At 40.6% G+C, this 21,982-nt stretch overlaps 1 long non-coding RNA gene across 9 annotated transcripts in view; it reads left to right on the forward strand.

Annotated features, from left to right (window-relative positions):
* Nucleotides 1–21,982, forward strand: part of LOC148758399 (uncharacterized) — a 245,337-nt gene that overhangs the window by 185,793 nt on the left and 37,562 nt on the right. The window contains exon 2 of one of the 9 annotated variants that reach the window (XR_016021142.1): nucleotides 18,051–18,141. The exons of the other annotated variants lie outside the window; for them this stretch is intronic. This is a non-coding gene — a long non-coding RNA (uncharacterized LOC148758399). The remainder of the gene's footprint in view (nucleotides 1–18,050; nucleotides 18,142–21,982) is intronic. 9 annotated transcript variants of the gene reach the window in all.

The following is a 21,982-nucleotide window of genomic DNA, read 5'->3' on the forward strand; positions in this document are numbered from 1 at the left end:
CTAATTATTTGGTGTTTTACAGACAAAATTACCTATAACATGAATTACAGACCACTTCTACTTTCTAAATGAAATGGATCCAAAGTGGACACTTGCCTTCCTAAGGGAGGAAAAATAATTTTCCTCCTACCCTTCTAGGTTATTGGCTGAGATCTCCCTGTAATAAAAAAATATTAACAGGAGAAAAACAAACAGAAGTTTAATACCATGTAGACCTCCTGTATACATGGAAGATACTCAGGAAAACTGAGTAACTACCTGAAATGGCCCAAGACACCACATTAAATACCATCTCCAGCTAAAGACAAAAGATGAAGTTTGGGGGTAGGTAAGCCATTATGGAGATGTTCAGGCAAAGCACAGTAAACAAGGATATGATTTTTATGTAGATTTAAATCAGTGCCTTCTCCACTGATAAGAATTCTAGACATTTGGTCATCCATTTAGAAGGGAGACACCTTTACAAATGAAGATTTCCCTTATAAATGTAAATATCTCTTTTAAAAAAAAGGGTAACTTCTACTTGGTTTACAGAGCAACTCCTGTGTCTGCAGTTTAAAATAACCAGCTCAAACTAAACCTTATCCAAACGGACATATTTTGCGGTGGGAAATTTTGCTCCTTTTTCCAACTTTCGGTAAAAATTGAGAGAGGGAGTGAACAGGAAAGCAAGTTGGTGATCCACACATGTGACTCTGCTTCAACAGAGTTTGACACTTACTACAGATAATTACATACGATGATTCTCATTACAACTGTGTTCTTCAGATTGCAAAAAAAATTTTGCTCTTTTGTTGCTTTCCTTTGGTGTTGCCTTACAGCTGCCAAACCGTTTGTTCCCCAGCGCTTTTCCCAGGATTTCACAAGGGAGTGCCTCAGCAAACTGAGGCCCGAAGGAGAGATATCGGGAAAGCTCCTTTGAGGGGAAGTCTCAGCAAACTGAGGCCTGATGGGATTATATCGGTCCCTCCCCTTCAATGGGTTCCTTGGAGATGTGCGTGTGTGAAGGCACAGTACAAGCTGGAACACAATGGGAACTTTCGGAAAGACAGCCAGCAGGCTACTAACACACAGATCTTGGGATTATCAATGTTTTACCTCCTTAGAAGTTTACCAATAAAAACTACATGTTGGCCCGATTCGGGGCTCAATCCTTGAGACTTGAGACCCTTGGCCCCGCTTACACTCTATTCTTAACTACTGTCTTTTCTTAGCCCTGCACCGCCCTTCTCGCTTCCCACAGCTCAAGTCATGCTGGATGCGACACTTTGGTTGATTCAATACGATGTACTATAAGCAAAACCCTCTGCTAGGAGATGTGGGAGTAGAGAAGCCTGTGAGGCGTGATCTCAGCCCTTAAAGAACAGATGAGAGAGGAACCTAAATACTTACAGAATATGTGTATGTGTGAAGGCCATATTACCATATTACTGGTCACAAAGAAAGTCCATGGGAATCCAGTGGGGGAGGGGAAGAGCTGGAATTGAAGGAGGGGCTCTAAGTGGGCAGAGACAGAACAGGCTGAACACAATCAGGTGGTGTTTGGGGGTGGGAGGCAAGAGGAGCAGTCAGACTCCTGGAGCACGTTTAAACAGTTTTTAAGGTATGTGTCACATGACCATTGTTAAAAAGCATGAGTAAAAAGATGTTAACAAACTAAGAAAGCAGGAGAATGAGACAAGTAGAGAAAGAGGTCTTATGAGTGATGTGTTTTTATGTTAATTATCCTACCCCAACTGAAGTGCAGGGCCCATCCTCTTCCTTATGGTTTTTAATAAACATTACACCTGACTGAACCTCTGAGGCAGGGAAGATGGACACGAAATGGTGAAAGAGATCAACAAAGTCCTGGGGTCAGAAAATGCCAAGAATGTGCAGGGAGTATTGACTATTCTGTTTGGTTGGAGTCTCTGGATTGCAGAAGAGAACAAAAGATAAGCCTGAAAGGTTAAATAGGGATTTGATTTTAGAAAACCTGAAATTTCAGCCTAAGGGCTTTGGACTTTTATCAGTAGACAGTGCAAAGTTTTGACCAGGGGAATAATACAATCAAAATAGTTCTTTAAGAATAGGAACACCCTGGGTATATTTAAGAGTATATTTACATATAACTTGGCAGAAAATCTTGGGTGAGCAGAGATGAGGTAGATATTCAAAGCTAGAGGGTAAGCAACTCCTACTAGGACCTTCGTTGGCCAACTGCTCACTTGGCATTGATCATCTACTCTTTTGAACTATAATTACCATCTCGTGTTTGCTGGGGGCAATGACAAGATAACTGCACACTCACTGGGATAGTCAGTGAATAATGCATGGTAATTGCTCGGGACATATTTTTTATTAGAAATGATGAAACAGGAAATTATAATGGAGATTGAGGGGGGAAAGGACCAGATTTGGGAACCCTTGATTGTATTCAACTTTAAGGGAATATGTATTGAGCAGGGAGTAGAATTAGTGCAGAACTGCAGGTATTTAAGACTATGTGTGAAAAGTTATGTCTGTTTCTTTTCTTTTTTTTCTTTTGTTTTGCTCCCGCCGCCCCCTACCCCCCGCCCACCCACCCACACCCACCCACACCCACCCACACCCACCCAGCAGTTTTTGTTTCTCAGTCTAGTTGTAGGGCACAGCTCCCTGGCCCATGCTGGTATTATGAACCTTGCGCTCCCCCCCTCCCCCGCCCCAGGCAGTTGGTCGCTGGTCATCGCTCACAGCAGCTCATGGCAGCTCTCGATGGCTGCCGGCCACTCATGCCAACTGCCGGCCACTCATGTCCCAGTGCGGCCACTGGCCGCTCTTGGTAGCACACGTCAGCACAAAGCATCCCGTGGCAGCTCATGCCAACCTTCGGCTGTTCACAGCAGCCCCGCTCCAGGGAGAGTGGTTGTTCACAGTCTTAGCTATAGAGGGCGCAGCTCCCTGGCGCATGTGGGAATCGAACCAGTGACTTGGGCTTTAGGAGCACGGCACTCAAACTGCTTGAGCCTCGGGGCCTCCCGTTTCTTTTAATGCCCATTAAATTATGAATATTTTTTAAACCCATAAAAATACATTTAAAAAGTCTGATCATGAATAACCACCACCACCACTACAAACTCATAAATCTTCTGATAGATAATAAATAAATCTAAATCTCCTTTATTTGCCAGAGTAATCACAGTGATTCTCAAATGACTAACTTGGACAATGAAAACGCTTGTTATGGGGCCAAAGTCTGCATCCATTAAAAGGGACTCCTATCCAAATTTGATCTTTCCTCTAAGTGCCCAAATAGTCCAGGTGTACTATGTGTTGTTCTTCAAATTTCCAGTACATTCATTACATATTTGGCAACTATTTCAGAACCTGGAAAGGCCAGCCAAAAGTTAGCCATTAACTAATCAAGATAAATCTTATTCAGCTGAATAAATGCAGACAAAGCATATGACATTTAAAGTAAAATAAAGAGGGTAGGGTCACCAAGAAACTCTTACTGGAGTAAGAAATTCATTAATATCAGTCATTACTTCCTCCCTCCAGTGAGGCAACTGTTTCCTTGAACTTCAAATGTGAAGTGCATTCACTGATGTATTTCCTGATTCGTTTCTTAAATGTTTCTTACATTTTCTCTGTTTAGAAAAGGGGTGGGTTTGAACTTTCTCAGGTCAGACACATCGTAGGTAAACAAAGTATAAAAACCAATTTAGCATCAAAGTAAGAAATGTCAAATGTGCTAAATTTATTCTATGTTACTATTACCCATGTCTATTTTGTGTTGACAGTTGTCTTCACAAAGAGACCACCAGAAATACTTGTTGATCAAGCAAAGCTAAGTGTATTAGACCTGTAACAGGCAGGGAAAACAGCACATTGTCAGTCTACTATTGTCTCAAAATGAAGACATTAGGAAAGGGTATTACAGAGGGCGTTATGGCCTGGATTGATTTTAAGGTGTGTCTTGCAAGGCAAGGAATAAGATGAGATTGGGTAAAGTTTAAGATGTAATAGCTTTGAATCTTTTCCACACTGAAAGTCTTTGCTAACACACATCCCTGAAGCCTGGAGAAGAGGTGGGGCACCTATTGTCTTATGGAGGTGGGGCCTCTGCAGCATCTGCCAGCTCACCATTAAGTACTAGACCTCACTAGGGCAGGGTGGGTCACATTTTAGGCCTAGGGGGCCCAGGGAGCAGTGTAGAATCAGCATCCTCAGGGCCATCCATCTAGATGTTCCTGTCCCACATTTCTGGATCCCCGGTTTTCCCCACCAGGGCCCTGGCCTTTGCAGAACAGACTTGCCTTGCCTAAGCCTTGAAACCACCTCTCTGGGGCTCCTGGACTCTAACAATGTGGTCTTCAATCTACATCTAGGCTGTGTCTGTCCTTGCTCTGAAGGAGATAAAGACCCATTGTAAACTGTCACAGAAACCTTAGATTAACAGACCTCTGTCTCTTCTTGTGGGCATCAAATCAACTTAGCAGTATCCAGCCCATGCTGCCATCTTAGTAGGCATTTTTTCTTGTATTTTAAAAAATGCCTGCATTGTGGCACCTACCACAGCATTCCCCTCCATCAGAATATTTCTCAGGTCACTACTGATGAAATCTTAAGCAATTGAGCCGCTACCTTACACCAGCTGACCAGTTGGGCAAGCTCCTCCCTGCTGGGAGGCGGATGGGCCAGTCTAGATGGATGACCCTGAGGATGCTGATCTTACCACCTGTTTCTCAAACCATTTCTGCTTCACTGTGTTATTTTGAGTCCTCCAAGAAGTAGATGCCATGACAGGGTTAATTGTGCCAGAAATTTTTTAGGAGAAATAATGGGGAGGGAGGTAGGAGAGAAAGAAAGAGCCATCAGGCCACAGTACAGGTCTGAGCACGAGTGGAGGAAGGTGGAGGGAAAGACGTACAGACGCAAGCTTCCAGACTGCTTTGAAATTCTCAGGGAAGTTCATCAAGGCTGCTGACAAATTCCTGAGTCAGAGTTGCCCATTAGACTCCCAGGAAGGGCCTGCTTTAGTGCCCTGCTGCTCTCAGTCTGTCAGTTGTGAGCAGGCAGCAGATCTTGAAAATGAAGGCCTTGGTACAAACTCAGTAGTGGATTTCAGAGCTTGGTATCTGGGTCCCTTCACTCTGGACAGTTGGAGATACGAGAGAGACTCCCTACAACTCTCTCTCTCTCTCTCACATACAGAGCATCACAGTGGATAAAGGGATATGTAAGAAAGTTTTTCTTTGGAGTTCTTGCTGTCATTTAAATATCAGCTTTATCTGAGTAAAGAATAAGATTTAAGTTTTAATGATAAGGTACTCTACAATTGCTAAACTGGAATTTAAATCTGACTAAATGCCCTAGTTTCCTATTCAATTTGGGGAAAAATGTACATGTGATTAATTTAAAATATTAAAATATTCTCAGCTTAATGATCAATAGTCTCCATGATCTAGTCCGAAACTACCTTGTCAGGTTTCTCATGACATAACATTTTCCAGTGAAACCTACACCATGGCTGCGTGATCTTACTTGGGGTGACTCTTTACCTTTGCTTTGTTCTTCCTTTTCCTTTCATTCTCCACAAAGAAACATCCTGCTAATTATTCAAAATCCAGATGACATACTACTCTCTTGCTTTTCTGGTCTCTGAGTTGGAATGAGTGACTTCCTACTATGACTGTAAGATTCCCTGGAAAGACAGAAGGGGAAGTGTCCACTGGTGCCTGGAATTGTGGTGGCCATTCTCATATATCTCATGTCATCCTCACATCAACCTGGCAAAGCAAATGCTTTTATCCTTATGTTTACATATTCTACTTGTTTTTTATGTTATGTAGCAAGTCGGTGGCTTAAAAACACACACATTTACTATGTCTGTTTCTATGGATCAGGAGTCCAGGCACAGCTTGGTTGGTTCTGGAGGCTCTAATAGAGAAAGGGTCTGCTTCATGCACATTTTTGGAAGGATTTAATTCTTTGCAGATACAGATCTCATGGTAACTTGCTTCTTCAAACCTTTTGAGGAGAGCAAGCCTCTAGAGCAAGTCTTATACAAGATGAAGTCTTGTATAACATAACAATCGTGGGACCAACATCCCATCAGCTTTGTCATATCCTACTGGTTGGGACAAGTCATAGGGTCATGGCAGACACCTTACAGTCTACCTGCACACAGGTAGAGACTTACTCTCAGTCATATTAGGCAATATTCTAACCAGTAAGAGGCAGACGTTACAATTCCAACTTTATTCTAATTGCCACATTCTTGACACTAGATCATATCCATTTGTTTCATTATAGTTGGACGATGTGAAGGGATGGAGTTACTGTGACGCTAAGGAAGCTTCAACTTGGGGATTCCTCATTCGTATGGCCTCTTCTGAGGCCTTGGGAGAGCCCAGGGTGGATCCCAGTTATGTGGGCCCCAAACTTTGTACATAAATGCAAAATAACAAATAAGATTACTAGGGCCCCTCCCAAGGCCTCAGAAGAAGCCCTGCAAGTAAGGGGCCCTGAAGCTTACGTGTCATGGCTTCATGGTAAATCTGCCCCCTGCTGACATGTCATCAGCATTAGACTTTCACTGGGATCCTTTATCTTTTAGTCTATTACAAGGCCTGGGGAATAGTAGCATTCAAAAATATTGTGCATCATTAAATCAGCAGAACCACTCTCTGAGCATGGACTCTTCTTCTGCACTTTGCGTGCTTACCTCCCTCCCCACAAGGACTCCTTGCTCTCACCCGGCCTCCCAGTGCAGTGGCCGCTCTACTTCTTCCATTCTATCAGCTCTCCTTTCTTTGCTTTTCCTTCAACCAGCTTAGCTTTCACAGAACAAATTCCCTAGCTCTTTTTCCTTTTTGTTGTACCTATTTGGCAAAACCCCAATCATAGATTAGACAAAAAAAAATTATATATAAAAATATTATAAAATAAAAATATTAATTATAAAATTATATCTATATCTATCTGTCTGTCTATCTATCTGTCTATCTATCTATCTATCTATCTATCATCTATCTACATATATATATATATATATATATATATATATATACATACGTACTCGTGTATACCCTCTGCTCTGGAAGAATTTACACACCAGAGCCTCTTGGTCCCACCATGCACTGGGATTACCATGCTCCATAGAATGATTCTCTGGTTACCTCACCCCCTCACTCTTCTGATGATCATTCAAACACCACCCCTCCTCAGTCTCAAATGCCCACTCCTCCTCCGCCATTTTGGTAGATAACTGAACATCCCACTTCACAGAGAAAATAGAAGTCACCAGATGGATATGCCCTTGTCTGTCTGCTACTGTCTCTGCAAACATCCTTTAACCTTTACCATTCTGATCTTTCTACGTAGAGAATCTAGTCTTCCTCCAAGCATGGGACCACTCCCCACCTGGGCTCTGGGTGCCAACTGCCCCCCACCCCTCTGGCCATCCAGAAACCTCACATCCTGGGTCATTCTTTGTTTTTTTTTGCTTTGCACCCTTCCTTTTATCTTTAGTATACGTGCTGCCAAAGCGAACACTCCTGTCATCTTTTATATTCCACCCTTCCTTCCCAAAGGGCTTTTTTATCATCAGTTTTTAAATATCTGCAAACCAAACCAATCCAAGTCAGACGGAAAAAAAAGGAAACCCCCCCACCCCCTCCCCCAAAGCTGCTGCTGCCCTATTTCTTTCTTCTTTATAGCCAGTTTTCTCAAAATTCTTGATTATTCTCACTGGCTTAATTTCCATCCTTTGCATTCAATTTTCAACAGCTCCAATTCTGTGAATGCACTGGTCAGCTCTTGTTTAGGTAACCAGTGATCACTGAGTTCAAGAAGTGCTCTCCAGTTTTCATTGCACTTGTTTTCTTGGCATCATCTGACACCGCTCACCTAACCACTCCCTCCCCCTGCTCTGTGGAAGATACAGTGGGTTGGCTCCCGCAACATTCATTCCACTCCCCTCTTCGCATCCCTTCTTGGCAGAGGATAGAAAGCTATAAACAACATTTTCCATATTCCCTTGCCACCACTGTTTACAGATGGGATTTAGGTTTCACCAATCAGACGTCCTCTCAGAGAACTGCCATTTGAAACTGAGAAAATGGTAGACAGGCAGTCTTGAGGTTTCTGTGCTGGTGTGCTCTGTGGTGGTGGCAGGAGGGTTCTGAGGCCAGCAGCTGGGTGTGGCTTCCCCTCAGCACGTCCCTCACAATGTGGGCACGTCCTCCTTTGGAGGACCAACTCTGCAATGTGGCTTTGGGAGCTACTCCTGGAAGTTCAGCTTAGAGTCTGTTTCCTTGCCTTTCCTAATAATTCTGAGTTGCCTGTGACTTTCAATAAATCTCTTTTATTTATATCATCTAGTATGAATTCTGTTGTCTGAGACTAAAAACATTGCAAAAACAGCACTCTATTTTTTTTAACTGATGAATCATTTATTTGGACAAGATGAAAACATCTCCACATTTTATTTTTATACAGAAAGTGGAACATTTCAAATATATTAGTTTTTTTTTCTCTTTTCAACACAATTCATTTTCTTCTGGTCCCAGCGACTGGTTCTCATTTTAGGATTCACGTTTAAGTAACACACATGAGCCCATTACAGCCACAGAGCATACTTGAATTCTGCATAGTCATTCATTATGGTGACTATAACAATATATGGTAAAAACAGTCTGACTTCATTTTAAGTCAGTTCTGGCCTTCTTTGTACAAGCCTCTATCAACTGCATTATTATCTCCTTCCGTCAGAAATTTGATGTCTCCATTATCTTTCTCATGAATTTTGATTGCCCTGTGAACTATTAGAATGTCTCTTCCTTCAACTTTAAAAACAACTGTTTCACCAGCTCTCATAGGGTCTTCCAGGAAGTTTGCTAGGAACAGAAGGCCTACCCTGTGAAAGGTTGGCTCCACACTACCACTGAGTACCACCACCGGCTCTCGCTACCATGGACAATGACCAATTACAATCCTCCTTTTCCTTGTGCCTCATGGCTCCTCCTCCTGTTTACATCTGGCCACCAGCGGAAGCAATCCCTGGGGCTCCATCCTAGGCTCCTTCATCGTCTTGCCCTCCCTGCTCCTTTGGCACCCACGATCACATTGTACTCAGTCCCTCTATAAAAATGATCCAATGTATTCGTCTAGTGGCTTAAAATAATATCCATTTATCATCTCACAGTTACGTAGGTTAGAAACGCAGTTACAGTGTGGCTCAGCAGGGTCTTCTTCCATAGGGAAGGCTGAAATCAAGGTGCAGCAGGGTCACATTCCTCCTGGAGGCTTGTGGGATGAAACTCCTTCCTGCTTATTCAGGTTGTTGGTACGATTCAGTTTCTTGAGGGTGTAGTCCTTGAGTTCCCTGATTCCTTGTTGGCTGTCAGCTGGGAGCCTCTCAGCTCCTTAAGGCCTCCTGCATTCCTTGTCATGCTGTCGGGCTGCTGTCTCCCTCTTCAAACCAGCAACGGTGTATTGAGGACTTCACATGCTTCAAATCTCTGGTTTCTCCTTCAGCCTCACTTTTTTTCTGATTGCAGTCAGAAAATTCTCGGCTTTCCGCCACTCCCCACCTTTTTATTTTTGCAATTTTTTTTTCTTACTGAGATAGAATTCACATAACATGAAATTCTCATTTTAAACTATACAATTCAGTGGTTTTTAGTATGTTCACAATGTTGTGCAACCATCACCACTACCCAATTTTGGAACATTTCCGGCACTCCAAAGGGAAGCCAGTACCTGTTATCAGTCATTTCTAAGTCTCCACTCTGCCTGTTCCCTGGCACCCACAAATTTGCTTTCTGTCTCTATGGATTTGCCTGTTTTGGACATTTCTTTTAAATGGAATCCTGTAATGTGTGATCTTTTGTGCCTGGCTTCTTTCACTCAGCATGTTTCACCGATGTTGTATCACATATTAGCTCTTCATTCCTTTTTATGGCCGAATAATATTCCATTGTATGAATGTACCAGATTTTTGCCATTACATTTATCAGTTGATGAATATTTCAGTTGTTTATACCTTTGACTATTGTGAAAAACGCTTCTGTGAACATGTGTGTACAAGTTTTTATATAAACATATATTTTCATTTCTCTTAGGTATATGCCTAGGAGTAGAATTGTTGGGTCACATGTTTAACTTTTTGAGGAACTGCCAAAATGTTTTCCAGTGATATACAAGGATTCCAGTTTCTCCATATCCTCATCAATACTTGTTTTTCTTCCCCCACAATGTAACCATCCTAGTGGTATTTCATTGTGGATTTAATTTACATTTCCCTAGAGACTAACAATGTTAAACATATTTTCATGTCCTTATTGATTTTCTTGGTGAAATGTCTATTCAAGTCCTTTGCCCCATTTTTAATTGGGTTTTTGTCTTTTTATTGTTGACTTGTAAGAATTCTTTATATATTCAGGATACTAGAACCTTGCAGACATATGGTTTTCAAATATTTTTTTCCCATTCTTATCACTTTCTTGATAGAGTCCTATGATGTACAAAAGTTTTTAACTTTAACTAAATTCATTTACTCTATTGGAGGGGTGCTTGTATTTTTGGTGTGTCATAGCTAAGAAAATCTCTTTGCTTTTAGGGTTCATGTGATTATGTTGGGTTCACATAGTAATCCAAGACTATCCCTTAAAGCTCTAATCTTAATCACATCTGCAAATCCCCTTGCACCGTGTAAGGTGATGTCTATCCACAGGATCCACGGATCAGGATGTGGCCATCCTTGGGGTCATTCTGCCTACCACAACCAGCTCCTTAGAATCTTCTTTCAGGCATCTCACGCCTTTCTGATTCAACACATCCACAGTCTGTCCTCTTCTGGTATTCCTGATCCTAGTGAGCAATGTAATCTATCCATTTCAAAAGACAAAATGTTCAAAGTCATCCTTAAAATCTCCTCCTTTCTCATTTTCATTGCCAAGTTTTCTGATTTGTACATTATAAATTTCACATATACCTGTCCACTGTCTCCACTTCTACCAATCTTATCTACCTCTTGCTAGGTTATTTTTTTTTCACTTTTAATAAAAAAGATGTTACTGTAAGTGTAAAATATCTCTAAAGCCTTCAGAAGTGTGCCTGATACATAGTTAGCTTTCAGTAAGTATTAGCTACTACATAGCTGTCGTTAGTTTCAGATAGAGACAAAATTTCTTAATAATGCCTGCTAGCCCTTGTGTGGTTTGGTCCCTCTCTCTCTCTCTAACTTCATCTGGCAGTGTCCCCCCTTGCTCTCTGCGCTACTTCCCGGCTCACCTTGCTTCAGGTCCTTATACTCTCTGTGTTTCCTCCCACTCTGTGACCTCAGCCTGGACCTTATTTTTCCTTCCTTTTCTTAACCTTGTAAACTCTTATCCTCTTCAAATCTCAGTATATATAAGTGCCACTTTCTTTGAGAATTCCTCCCTTTTTCCATTGACTAGGCCAATTACCTTAGGCTCTCTTACCATCATGCATGGGTCCTTGTCACAGTTGCAATTTTACATTTGTTTGTGTAATTGTTTGATTTATGATATTCTCCATCACTAGACTTGAAGCTCACCAAATAGCTCTGCAATCTAGCACAGCTCAGTAAATATTTGTTGAATGAATGTATATTTTTATAAGATCCAAAAACATTTAGCCTATAGAGCAATCATTTGGTCTACGCTTTTCTCATGTGAAAATAAATTAAGACCACTAAAATAAAAACAAGCAAAGGCTGTTTAGTCAGAGCTTGCAAGGAAGTCAGCCACCGTCACTCCTGTTTTGTCAGAGACTTGAAGTCAGGCAGAGGAGTGAAAAAAATTTTTTAATGAAATAAGGAGAGAGTTTCAAGGTATACCCTGACCATAGGCTGTGGGCATGGGGGAGCTATAGGAGGGTTAACTAAAAGTGCGACATCCTATGTGATTGATTAGGGGGGCATATTTGGCTTTCTCTGGTTGGTCTTAAGTTGGAAGTAGGCACCAAAATCAGCAAAACTGTCAGTTATTAATCAAGTCTTGGCCATTTAGGGGCCAAAATTATTACAGAGGTTATTGCTTGGCTTTCTGGACTCTTTGCTAGAAATAGTGGTCTTACTTACTATAAGTCTTGTGGTAGATAGTATGTTGGCTTCCTAGGCTGGTTGTCATCTATAATAGGTTATTTCCTGAGCTAGATGTTGCAGATATGGGTCAGAGTTCTATTTTTATATATGGTCTGGTCATTGTCCATTTGTATATTCAGTTTCTCACTCATATGTACCACAGAGGGGATCTAGGAGTGTTAAGAGACTTTCCCCAGTTCGCACAGCTTGTTAAGAACATCTGTCTAGCGATGTATACCTTACCCACCACTTCTCCCACTCAGGTAGAGGGCAGTCTGTGCCTGTGATGCAAATGATACAGTTTTGTCCCGTAATGTATGAACCAAAGGCTGAGGGTCTTTTACAATACTCTTAAGGAGACTGAAGAAAGACTATAAGATAAGGTTTGAGTTGAGGGCAATAATATAGCATTTAGTCCTACCGTTACGAAAAGCTCCGCATCTTCCCTTGACAAGTGAGTTAGCTTCCATTTTTCCCTGGTGTGGTAGTAGGGTTCAGATTGACTCATTTAAATGTGGTTTTTCTTAAAGAATTTAAAACTTGGACTGGCGGATGCAAAGGGCAGTGTTGGCATATATGCCTCTTAGGAAGATAATCGTGTCAGACATGCGAATAGAGAACTATAATTTGTAGATCTAGGAAAGGATCATTTTTAGCTTCAGGGAATTTCTCAAGTAAGCTCTTGTCTGGAATTAGACTGACTGAAAGATGAGTATATTGAAAATCTCAGTTCCTGTGATTATCATCAGAATACAAGTGGCTTCTCAGTCGTCCCTGTGGCCTGGGTGCCCTGTGTGAGCCTCATCACTGAGTGCATCTGCAGTCTGTGTTATTGAGCTCACTGAGGAGACTAAGGCATGGTGGGAAGAGACCTTTGAGGAAATTTCTCTTCAAGAGTGTGCCTGGGGTATGGTTAAGCCACTGCTGATGATTTCAGCCTGAAATGGCTTGTACGAAGGCCTAACAGAGATAAAAGTCCTCCAGAACTACAAATACTCTCATTTAAAAACAAATATCCTTTTAAATTTTAACTTATAATTTAATTATTATATGTAAATAAATACATACTATATAAATATAAACTTGTAATAAAATTTAAAAATAAATATTTTAAACAAAAAATACTGTCAGATGGTCTATTAATATAGTCAAAGGAATTGTGCTATTTTAAAGTTTTCCAACATAACAAAGAAAGTTAGTAATACTATCGCAGGAGGGTTTATCTGCAGCAGTTTTGAGGAGAACAAAGAGAACAAAGGGTGAAAGGAACCAAAAGCTACTTTGCATGATAATGGTCTCACAGACTCCTAGACAGGTGGGGTAGACACTATTTCTTAAACCATTTAGTATGGAAATTTTTCAAAGGAGTGTATTCTCTGGAATATTTTAGAGCAAATCCCAGAAATCATGTTTTTTTGCCTGTAAACATTCTGTTGTGTTCCTTTAGCAGATGAAAACTTTTTAAACACAACAAAGATACCATTACCCCCCACCCCACCGAAAAATCAAAAATAATTTCTCAATATCATCTAAACCTCAGTCTCTGTTTAAACTTTAGATTGTCTCAAAATTGTTTCATTAGGGTTGGTTTCTTTAGATCGTGAACCAAACAATAGCCACATACTGCATTTAGCTGACATGTCAGTAGGATCTTTTGTATTAAGGAAAACATTTTTTAAATAGTAGGGTGACACCAGAGATGGAAGTTCATAGGTATTTTGTGTGTTAAAAATCTAGGAATATATTTCACTTCCAAATAAATATAAACTCCCCACTGTACCTCCCAATCCTGTTTAAGGATGGGGTTCAGGACATGCTACCCCCAAAGATGGCACCGTGGCATATTGACTATATTAAGCTGGAAGAGTTTGAATTAACAGCAGAAACAAGTCACTCTGACCTTCCTCCATCCTTCTGTCCTGAAACAGGTCATAAAACTGTCATGTGAGATGTGCCCTCTGTATACCCAGAGAAAAGGAGAATCTTATGTCTGAAGACAGAGGACTTGAGAAGAATCCTAACAAACAGACCTTCCTAAGGTTCCCCAGTTTCCTACACTTACCTCATACTCCTTAACCTGTCATGTTCCTCCACCACTGTGCACTCTTCGTTAAACACAGCAGAAATGTACTCAGGTCTCACTGTTTCTTTAGCTCTTCATTTCCTTATGAGGGTCCTGTGTCACCTAAAACTTATATTCAACAAATTTGTATATTTTCTCCTGTTAATCTGTCTTTTGTCAGTTTAATTTTTAGACCCAGCTAAGGACCCTAAGAGGGTGGAGGAAAACTTTTCTTCCCCTACAATGATGTATTTTGGTTTTGATAGAATGTGGGTACAAGATTTATTTCATTTCCTGATAGCTCTGTAAGTAATTAAAAAAACATGATGACCACAAGATAATTAGCAGTTGACCTTTGCCTCATGTGGGAAGACCATGGGTGGTTGGACCATCATGATGAAGGGGAGACCATCTAATAGGGTGACTGGGTTCATGTCCATGGCCATGGCCATAAAGACCATGTGACTAGGTCTTCCTAATCTTCCAGAAAGATAAAAATCTAGGGATCTGGGGAAAACTCTTGAATTGAAATGCTGACAACTGATTAAATTGAAGACAATATAGACATGCCCACTCATTATCTTTTGGTAGTGTTTCCAATGAGAGTTTCCCAGTGCCTGCACTAAAAGTGAATTTTCCAAAGTAAATCCCCAAATGGAGTACTGAATAGTCTTTGCATCACTGCCATCAGCCTAATGATGAGTCTCCGTATAAAATGCTCTTTTCCTGTTGAGATTCAACATGTTTTCACTCTTTCTCAACCCTTCCTAGAATTGTTCAATTGCTTAAAGTTACTATTATATCCTCATCAGTGTAAACCCACTTACTTACACAGCTTAAAGAATCCAGCTACTTTCAACCTTCATAATCGTGAGCAAATAAAAATGTGGTTTTGCATATTTAAACCCAGCAAGTTATTAATTGAAATGACACAAACTCAGTTTTTTGGTACCCTTATATTCATATTGTGAACAAACATAAATTTCACTGATTTCTACTTGGTGCCTTTTCTGAAAGTGTTCGTGTTGTAAAAGGCTGGTCTCTATCACCAATCCAACATATATTGCAATGTTGTCAAAATCCTCAATTCATGTTTCACTAAGTTGATGTATGTTGTGATCTAGGGGGAATGAGGTAAAGTTTATATTTGAACTGTCTGTGAGGGAAGGGATTGCTTAAGCAAGTAGTGGAGTGATTGTCGAACAAGATGTCTCTATAAGTTATTTTCATGCATCCTGGAATCATTCTTTTACCTATGAGTAATTGTGCTAACTATAAATCATTTTATCTGCACATTAAATCAGGTTCTCTCAATAATGCAACACTCGGTTAGCCAAGCCCAAGTTATTGTTTTTACTGGAAAAATATAAATATGCCTTTCATTAAAAAAAAAAGAAAAGAAAAACGATATAGAGCAAAGACTACACACTGCTCCTCCAAAGTAAAATATATTGTAAGAAGCATGTATTTGTCTGGTTTGTGTTGTTGAAAGATAAAGTGAGGCATGCTAAAATTTGAGCAAAAATCGGCTTGAATGGGGCAGCACCAAACCGGAAGTGCTTAGCGTTCTGCCAGCAGGAGTCAGGGGAAAGACCTATAGAGAAAGTGCTGAAGCAAAGTAAGGAAATTATTAATTAGCTATAGCCTAAATCCTAGTGAGCTGTTTGTGATTGGTTGTCCCTAGAGTTCTGACATTGTAACCTTGAGGCATGTTACAGGCTTAGATTTTGGTTTGCTTACATAGAATACCATGGCATTAAAGCCGCTTGGGTCTAATGGTGTCCTTGTTTAATTAATTTAACAGTGCCCAGGTCCAATTTGCTGCTTCAGATTTGACTTCTGGTGCACCTGATAGAGAATACAATCCCATCTACACCCTCTAAGAGCTCCTCAGCCTGTCTCCGGCTCACACCTGTGGTAACAGCTGCAATAAGGATTAGAGACATCCTCCTCCCTGCTTTCTGGAGGCTACTTCTGGAAGGAGGAAAGTTATAAGGAGAAAAGTTGAAGAAGAGTCATCCTCCATTTCTCTAGCTGAGTACTTGTCAGTAGGTCGAATCTCTTGGATACCTATAGGCTCCAAGTGAAGCTTCCGGATGACATGGAATGAGAGTCCTGTTACTGACTGGCTCTGAGCATTGCCCTACTCACTTTGAGTGTATGCTGTTCCCCAGAGAAGGTATACGTTCTTGTTTCTTGAAGAGGTCAGGTAACTGTCCCAAAGCTGCACATGGACTGGGTGGCTCCTAGCTCCCAGTCTGACTCCAAGTTCCCTCGCTTTGCTAGGCTTCCTAGGCTGGCACTTACTCCCCATTTCATGGTTTTCTGAAGTCTTTTTCTGTTCAACCTTATCTTCTACCAGCATTCCCCTCGCCCTTCTTCCTGAGATGTGTGCCTTCCTCACCTAGAAGAAATCCCAGAACCCTAGTCTGGTCCAGTGTCTTTCAGATTCTGCTGCTTCAGGTGTTTGCAGAAGTTCAAAGGCTTATTTTTCAGCTCAGGAGACTGGTGAGATCTGTAACCATACTTATTCGTGGAGTTTATGTCTCACCTTGTAATAAATAAATTTCTTCCCTCTAACCCTTACTCCTCAAAAGTGTTTTCATAAATGAGCAGTATTGGCTGGTCTAATCCAGAGCTTGTTAGAAATGCCAAGTGTCAAACACCACTCCAGACCTACCCAATCAGAATTTGCATTTTTCGCAAAATCCCAGGTGATTCATATGCACATTGAAGTTTGAGAAACTCCCCTCTAAACAACCAGATGAGGCCATCCATGTTCCTGATGACGTGGCAGAGTTGTGAGGCAGGAAGTAGATCAAGATAGAACTTCTAAGACTGCAGCCTTTAAAGAAATTGCTCACCCCACCCATCACTGACTTGCACCAGCTCTTCAGCAAGTGAAATCTCAGTAAGGCCATGGACTTCAGTCTCAGGAATCTAGACCCAGCTTTGGGTTGTGGGTTTGATGGATGGGACAATAATAGACGTCAATGCTCTCATGTTGAAACATTTCTTCCAATTAGTCCTTAATCTGAAAATGACACTAAATTGACCTTGACTGAGCAAACATTTAATTCTGACAAGCAGGCCCTCTCAGTGTCTATAGCAGCCCTTCCTTGTGATCTTGGTTCTATGGGAACTGTTTACAATTCTTTGTGTTGTCCAAGACTGATAGAGATGCAAATTATGTCCTGTCTGGTAGAGGTTCAATTTACTTCCCTCCCCCACTATGGAAAATGAGTTTTGCCTCAGTTTGCATATTAATTTCAATACACCTGATCTATAAATTTGTTCTTCAGATTCCCCTTGAACTAGCTTTAAGATTTGTTTTCTCATGAGTTAAATAAAATGTTTATCATGGGTTCCTTTTTTATCTGTATGAGAGTCACGATTTTATTTTATTTTTTAAATTATCATTTAACATTAAGTGACTACCTTTCTTCTCCTGTTTTAATTTACTTGTACAGTAGGATTTCTCGACCTCCGCACTATTGACACTTTGAGCCTGATCATTCTTTGCCCAGGGACCATCCTGTGCATTGTAGGATTTTTAGCAGCATCCCCGGCCTCTGCACGCTACATACTCGTAGTACTTCCCTCCCCCACATTCATGACAACTAAAAATGGCTCCTGACATGGTTAAACGGCCCTTGAGGGGCAAAATCCCACCCCCAGCTGAGCACCACTTGTTTATAGTTAATAAACAGACATCTTGTCACTATTAAACCGACAGAAAGACAGAATAGAAGTAACATTATTCTCTTGATATTTTCCTAAAAGTAGGAGGGATGACAAAATCTGCTGGGAATATCATGTTTCAGATATTATGAAAGGTCATGGGAGCTTTGGAAAAAACAAACATCACTGAAATCCAAAACGGAAGCCAAGAGGCTTTTTTTTTTTTTTCAGAAATTCTTTGGTTTAAGGGTGACTTGCGAGGTTTCAGTGTTCTGAAGTCCCCAGGAACTGACTCAGGGTGGCTATCACCTGCCAAGAAATGGTGAGTGTTTGCTTTGGGTTTACTTAGAATTAAAGAGACTTAGTGCCTATCTGCTTCTATCTTAGGAGGGCCCCATGGACAATAGGTTGATTCAATATTTATTCATTCACTCACTTGCTCATTCATTCATTCACTGGACCAGGAATTGTGTGCACTGCGTGAGGAGAGAGTGGAGGCTCAGATATATTCCCTCCCTCCCAGGAGGGTTCAGTCTTCTAGTAAAATGGAGATGTGATCACCACAGCCATGGCAGTAGGTTCTATTTATTGAGTGTTGTGTGCTCATTACGGACATCTATTTATATATATATATTATGCTCATAATAACTCTAGGGGGTAGGAATGATTGCTTTCCAAGGGAGGAAACTCAGGGAGTTTAAGAAACTTGTCCCCAGTCACGCAGCTTCTGGCAAAGCAGGGCCTGAAATGCAGCCTGTGTTAGGCCCAATATACAGATCATGCTGCCTCCCTCTCCTCCACCCTCTGCTAAGAGCAGTAACAGACACTACCTACACCAGAGAACACAGCAGGCAGGCTAAGAGAGACGGCCTCTCAAAGGAGGTGACATTTGAGCGTGGCCTTGAAGCAGGACTAGGACTGGATGTTCATGCCTGCTTGTTCCCATTCATCAAACATTTATGGGGTATCTGCACAGGCTCAAAGACTCTGCATTGTGAATTTAAAACTAGGCTTCACCTCTGTCAGCTTTTTACCATTTAGAAGCCCATTTCCTGTCCTCTATTTTGTGTTTAACCAAGGTTCCCCAAGTTCTCCAGGCTCAGCTGCATGACTGCAAGGAAGCTCCCTTTTGTGTGTCTGAAGCTCCCCGGTGTTGGGATGGGGTGCTAACATGTCCTGGCTACACCCATTACCTCCTGCTTAGAGCTGCTGCCCCCACTTTTCCTGCATTAGCTCTGGTGTCTGGTCTCAACCCCACTATGCTCACCAACTCCCTTCAGGCTGACTCACCTGACCACGTGGACACACCCTCCTCTGCCCCGCAGGGAGGTGGGAACACATGTCTGCCTCACAAGTGCAATAGTTACCATGACTGCTGAATATGAGTGAGGGAGGGGAAGGGAGAAGGCTTTCCGCACAGCACAGGAAACAATGTGAGATGAATTTGCAGGGTTATTACTATGTTTATGTTACCGATTAATATGTTGAATTTGATCATCAGTGTTCTTATGCTTTCTTGTCTTCAGCTGGAATTAGACTAAGAATAAGAAAAACTGAGACTGCTTATTAACTCATGAGAGCTGCTGGGCCGTGTGCAGTGCTCATCTCACCAATAACCAGACTCTTCTAGCTGGGCTCGTGCTCCTTATGGAAGAAGGGGAAACTTTTAAAATGCTAATTTATATTTTACAAAAAAGTGAGAACAGTTGCCCCTAATGTTTTGTTTAATGTTTTGTGTTTTTTCTTTTAATTGTAATAAAACATGCATAACTTAAAATTTACCGTTTTAACCATTTTTAAGTATACAGTTCAGAAACATTAAATACATTTACATTGTTGTGTAACCATGACCGCTCTTCATCTCCAGAAATTTTTCATCTTCCCAAATTGAAACGCTGTACCCATTAAACAATAACTTTCTATTCCTCCTCCCCTCAGTCTCTATGAATTTGACTATGCTAGGTACCTCAGGTAAGTGGAATCATTCCAATTTTGTAATTGGCTTCTTTCACTTAGCATAGTGTTTTCAAGTTTCATACATGTTGTAGCATATATCAGAACTTTCTTCCTTTTTAAGACTGAATAATATTCCATTGTATAGATATATCACTTTTTGTTTATCCATGTATCCGTTCATAGACATTTGGGTTGTTTGCTGCACTGAACATTGATGTACAACTATCTGAGTTCCTGCTTTTAGTTCTTTGCGGTACATAACCTGGAGTAGAATTGCTGGGTCATATGGTAATTTTTTGTTCACCTTTTTGAGGAGTCTCCCTACTGCTTTTCATGGTAGCTGCACCATTTCACATTCCCACCAGCAATGCATGAGTGTTTCAACTTTTCACCATCCTCGCCAATAATTATTTTCCATCTTTTTAAAAATAGCCATTCTAATAGACGTAAAGTTGTATCTCTTAGTTTTGACTTGCATGTCCCTAATGACTAGTGATCATGAACATCTTTTCATGTGCTTATTGGACAGATGTATATCTTCAGAGAAATATCTATTCAAGTTCTTGGCTCATTTTAAAATCAGATTGTTTTTCTGTTGTGGAGTTGTATAAGGTCTTTATATATTCTGGATATTAATACTTTATCAGATATATGATTTGCAAATATTCTCCCTCATACTGTGGGTTGTTGTTTTTCATTCTTTCATTAATGTCCATTGATGCATAAAAGTTTTTAATTTTGATGAAGTCCAATTTATCCTTTTCTTTTGTTGCTTGTGCTTTTGGTGTCATATCCACAAATTCATTGCCCAATCTAATATCACAAAGCTCTTTCCCAATGTTTTCTTCTAAGAGTTTTATAGTTTTAGCTCTTATGTTTAGTTCTTTAATCCACTTTGGGTTAGTTTTTGTATATGGTTTAAGGTAAGGGTCCAACTTCATTCTTTTACATGTGGATATACCGTTTTCCTAGCACCCTTTGTCAAAAAGACTGTCTTTCTCCCATGTAATGGTCTTGGCACTCATGTCAAAAATCATTTCATCATGTATGCAAGGATTTATTTCTTGGCTCTTTATTCTATTCCACTGGACTATACATCTGTTTTTATGTCAGTACCACACTGTTTTGATTATTGTAGCTCTGCAGTAAGTTTTGAAATCAGGAAGTGTGAGTAGTCCAACTTTGTTTTTTTTCCAATACTGTTTTAGTTATGCGGAGTCCCTTGAGGTTCCATATGAATTTTAGGATGAGTGTCACTACTGGTTTTAATGGCACAATTCCTAGAGAACTTTCTAGTATTCAAAAGTTTAGCTTCAGTTTGATGCTTTGAATTCTCTCTACTTAATCATCTGACCAGTAGTGTACATCATTGCTTTTGATTCCTTATTCTTTTAACAGAAAAATTTCACATATTTTGAAGATTATCTCTTGATTGAGAATCATTGTTTTCTATGTATCTCTAGAATCTAGATGTTTCTCATTGACTTATTTTATTTCCATCTTGAAATACTTTTTTTTCTGATTTTTAAATAGAAAACTATGTTCTAATAATAAATATCCTTTTAAAAATGATATCCCCTTGTTCTGACTCAGTGATTCTTTGCCCCGCCCCCGTTTAGAATTGCTGACCTGTAGTGATAAGATGGACCCCACAGCAATTCTTGTCAGAAGGTTCTTCCATGTTCTCAACCACCTGAGAGCTGTACACTTAAATCACAATGTTTTGCTGGCTATGAGGTACTTTTAAGGAAACATGTAGGAGACCCAGAAACTGCTCCAATTGGAAGGTTTCCATGGGTGTTGATAAAGATTCTCCCTTTGATCAAACTCTAATGAGGCTCCTCCAAGCTCTTCTTTAAATAGGCATTGAATTTTGGGCTTCTATGTTCGTCTCTGCATTGTCCAATTTTAGCAAGAATCCTGCTAAGTCAATTTAGCCAGAATCTCCTACTCTTGATATCTGATCACCCTCGATATTGTTCCTCATCCCCCTGTACCCCCAGGTGATAGCTTATCACCCTGGTCTGCCTTCAGCAAGAATCCTGTTAGGTTGATATAGCCAGAATCCTTCTTAACCCTGAAATTTCCTCTCTGTAACTTTCTATCCACTGACCCCTACCCTGCTTCTTGTTATGTTTGAAGTTGAGTCTGATCTTTCTCCCCACTACAAAAGCCCACTGAAGCACTCTTTATAGCCATTGCGATAG

This window comes from Rhinolophus sinicus, chromosome 4 (assembly GCF_057876585.1).
Source record: "Rhinolophus sinicus isolate RSI-liver-muscle chromosome 4, RSI-T2T, whole genome shotgun sequence".
NCBI classification, from domain to species: Eukaryota; Metazoa; Chordata; class Mammalia; order Chiroptera; family Rhinolophidae; genus Rhinolophus; species Rhinolophus sinicus.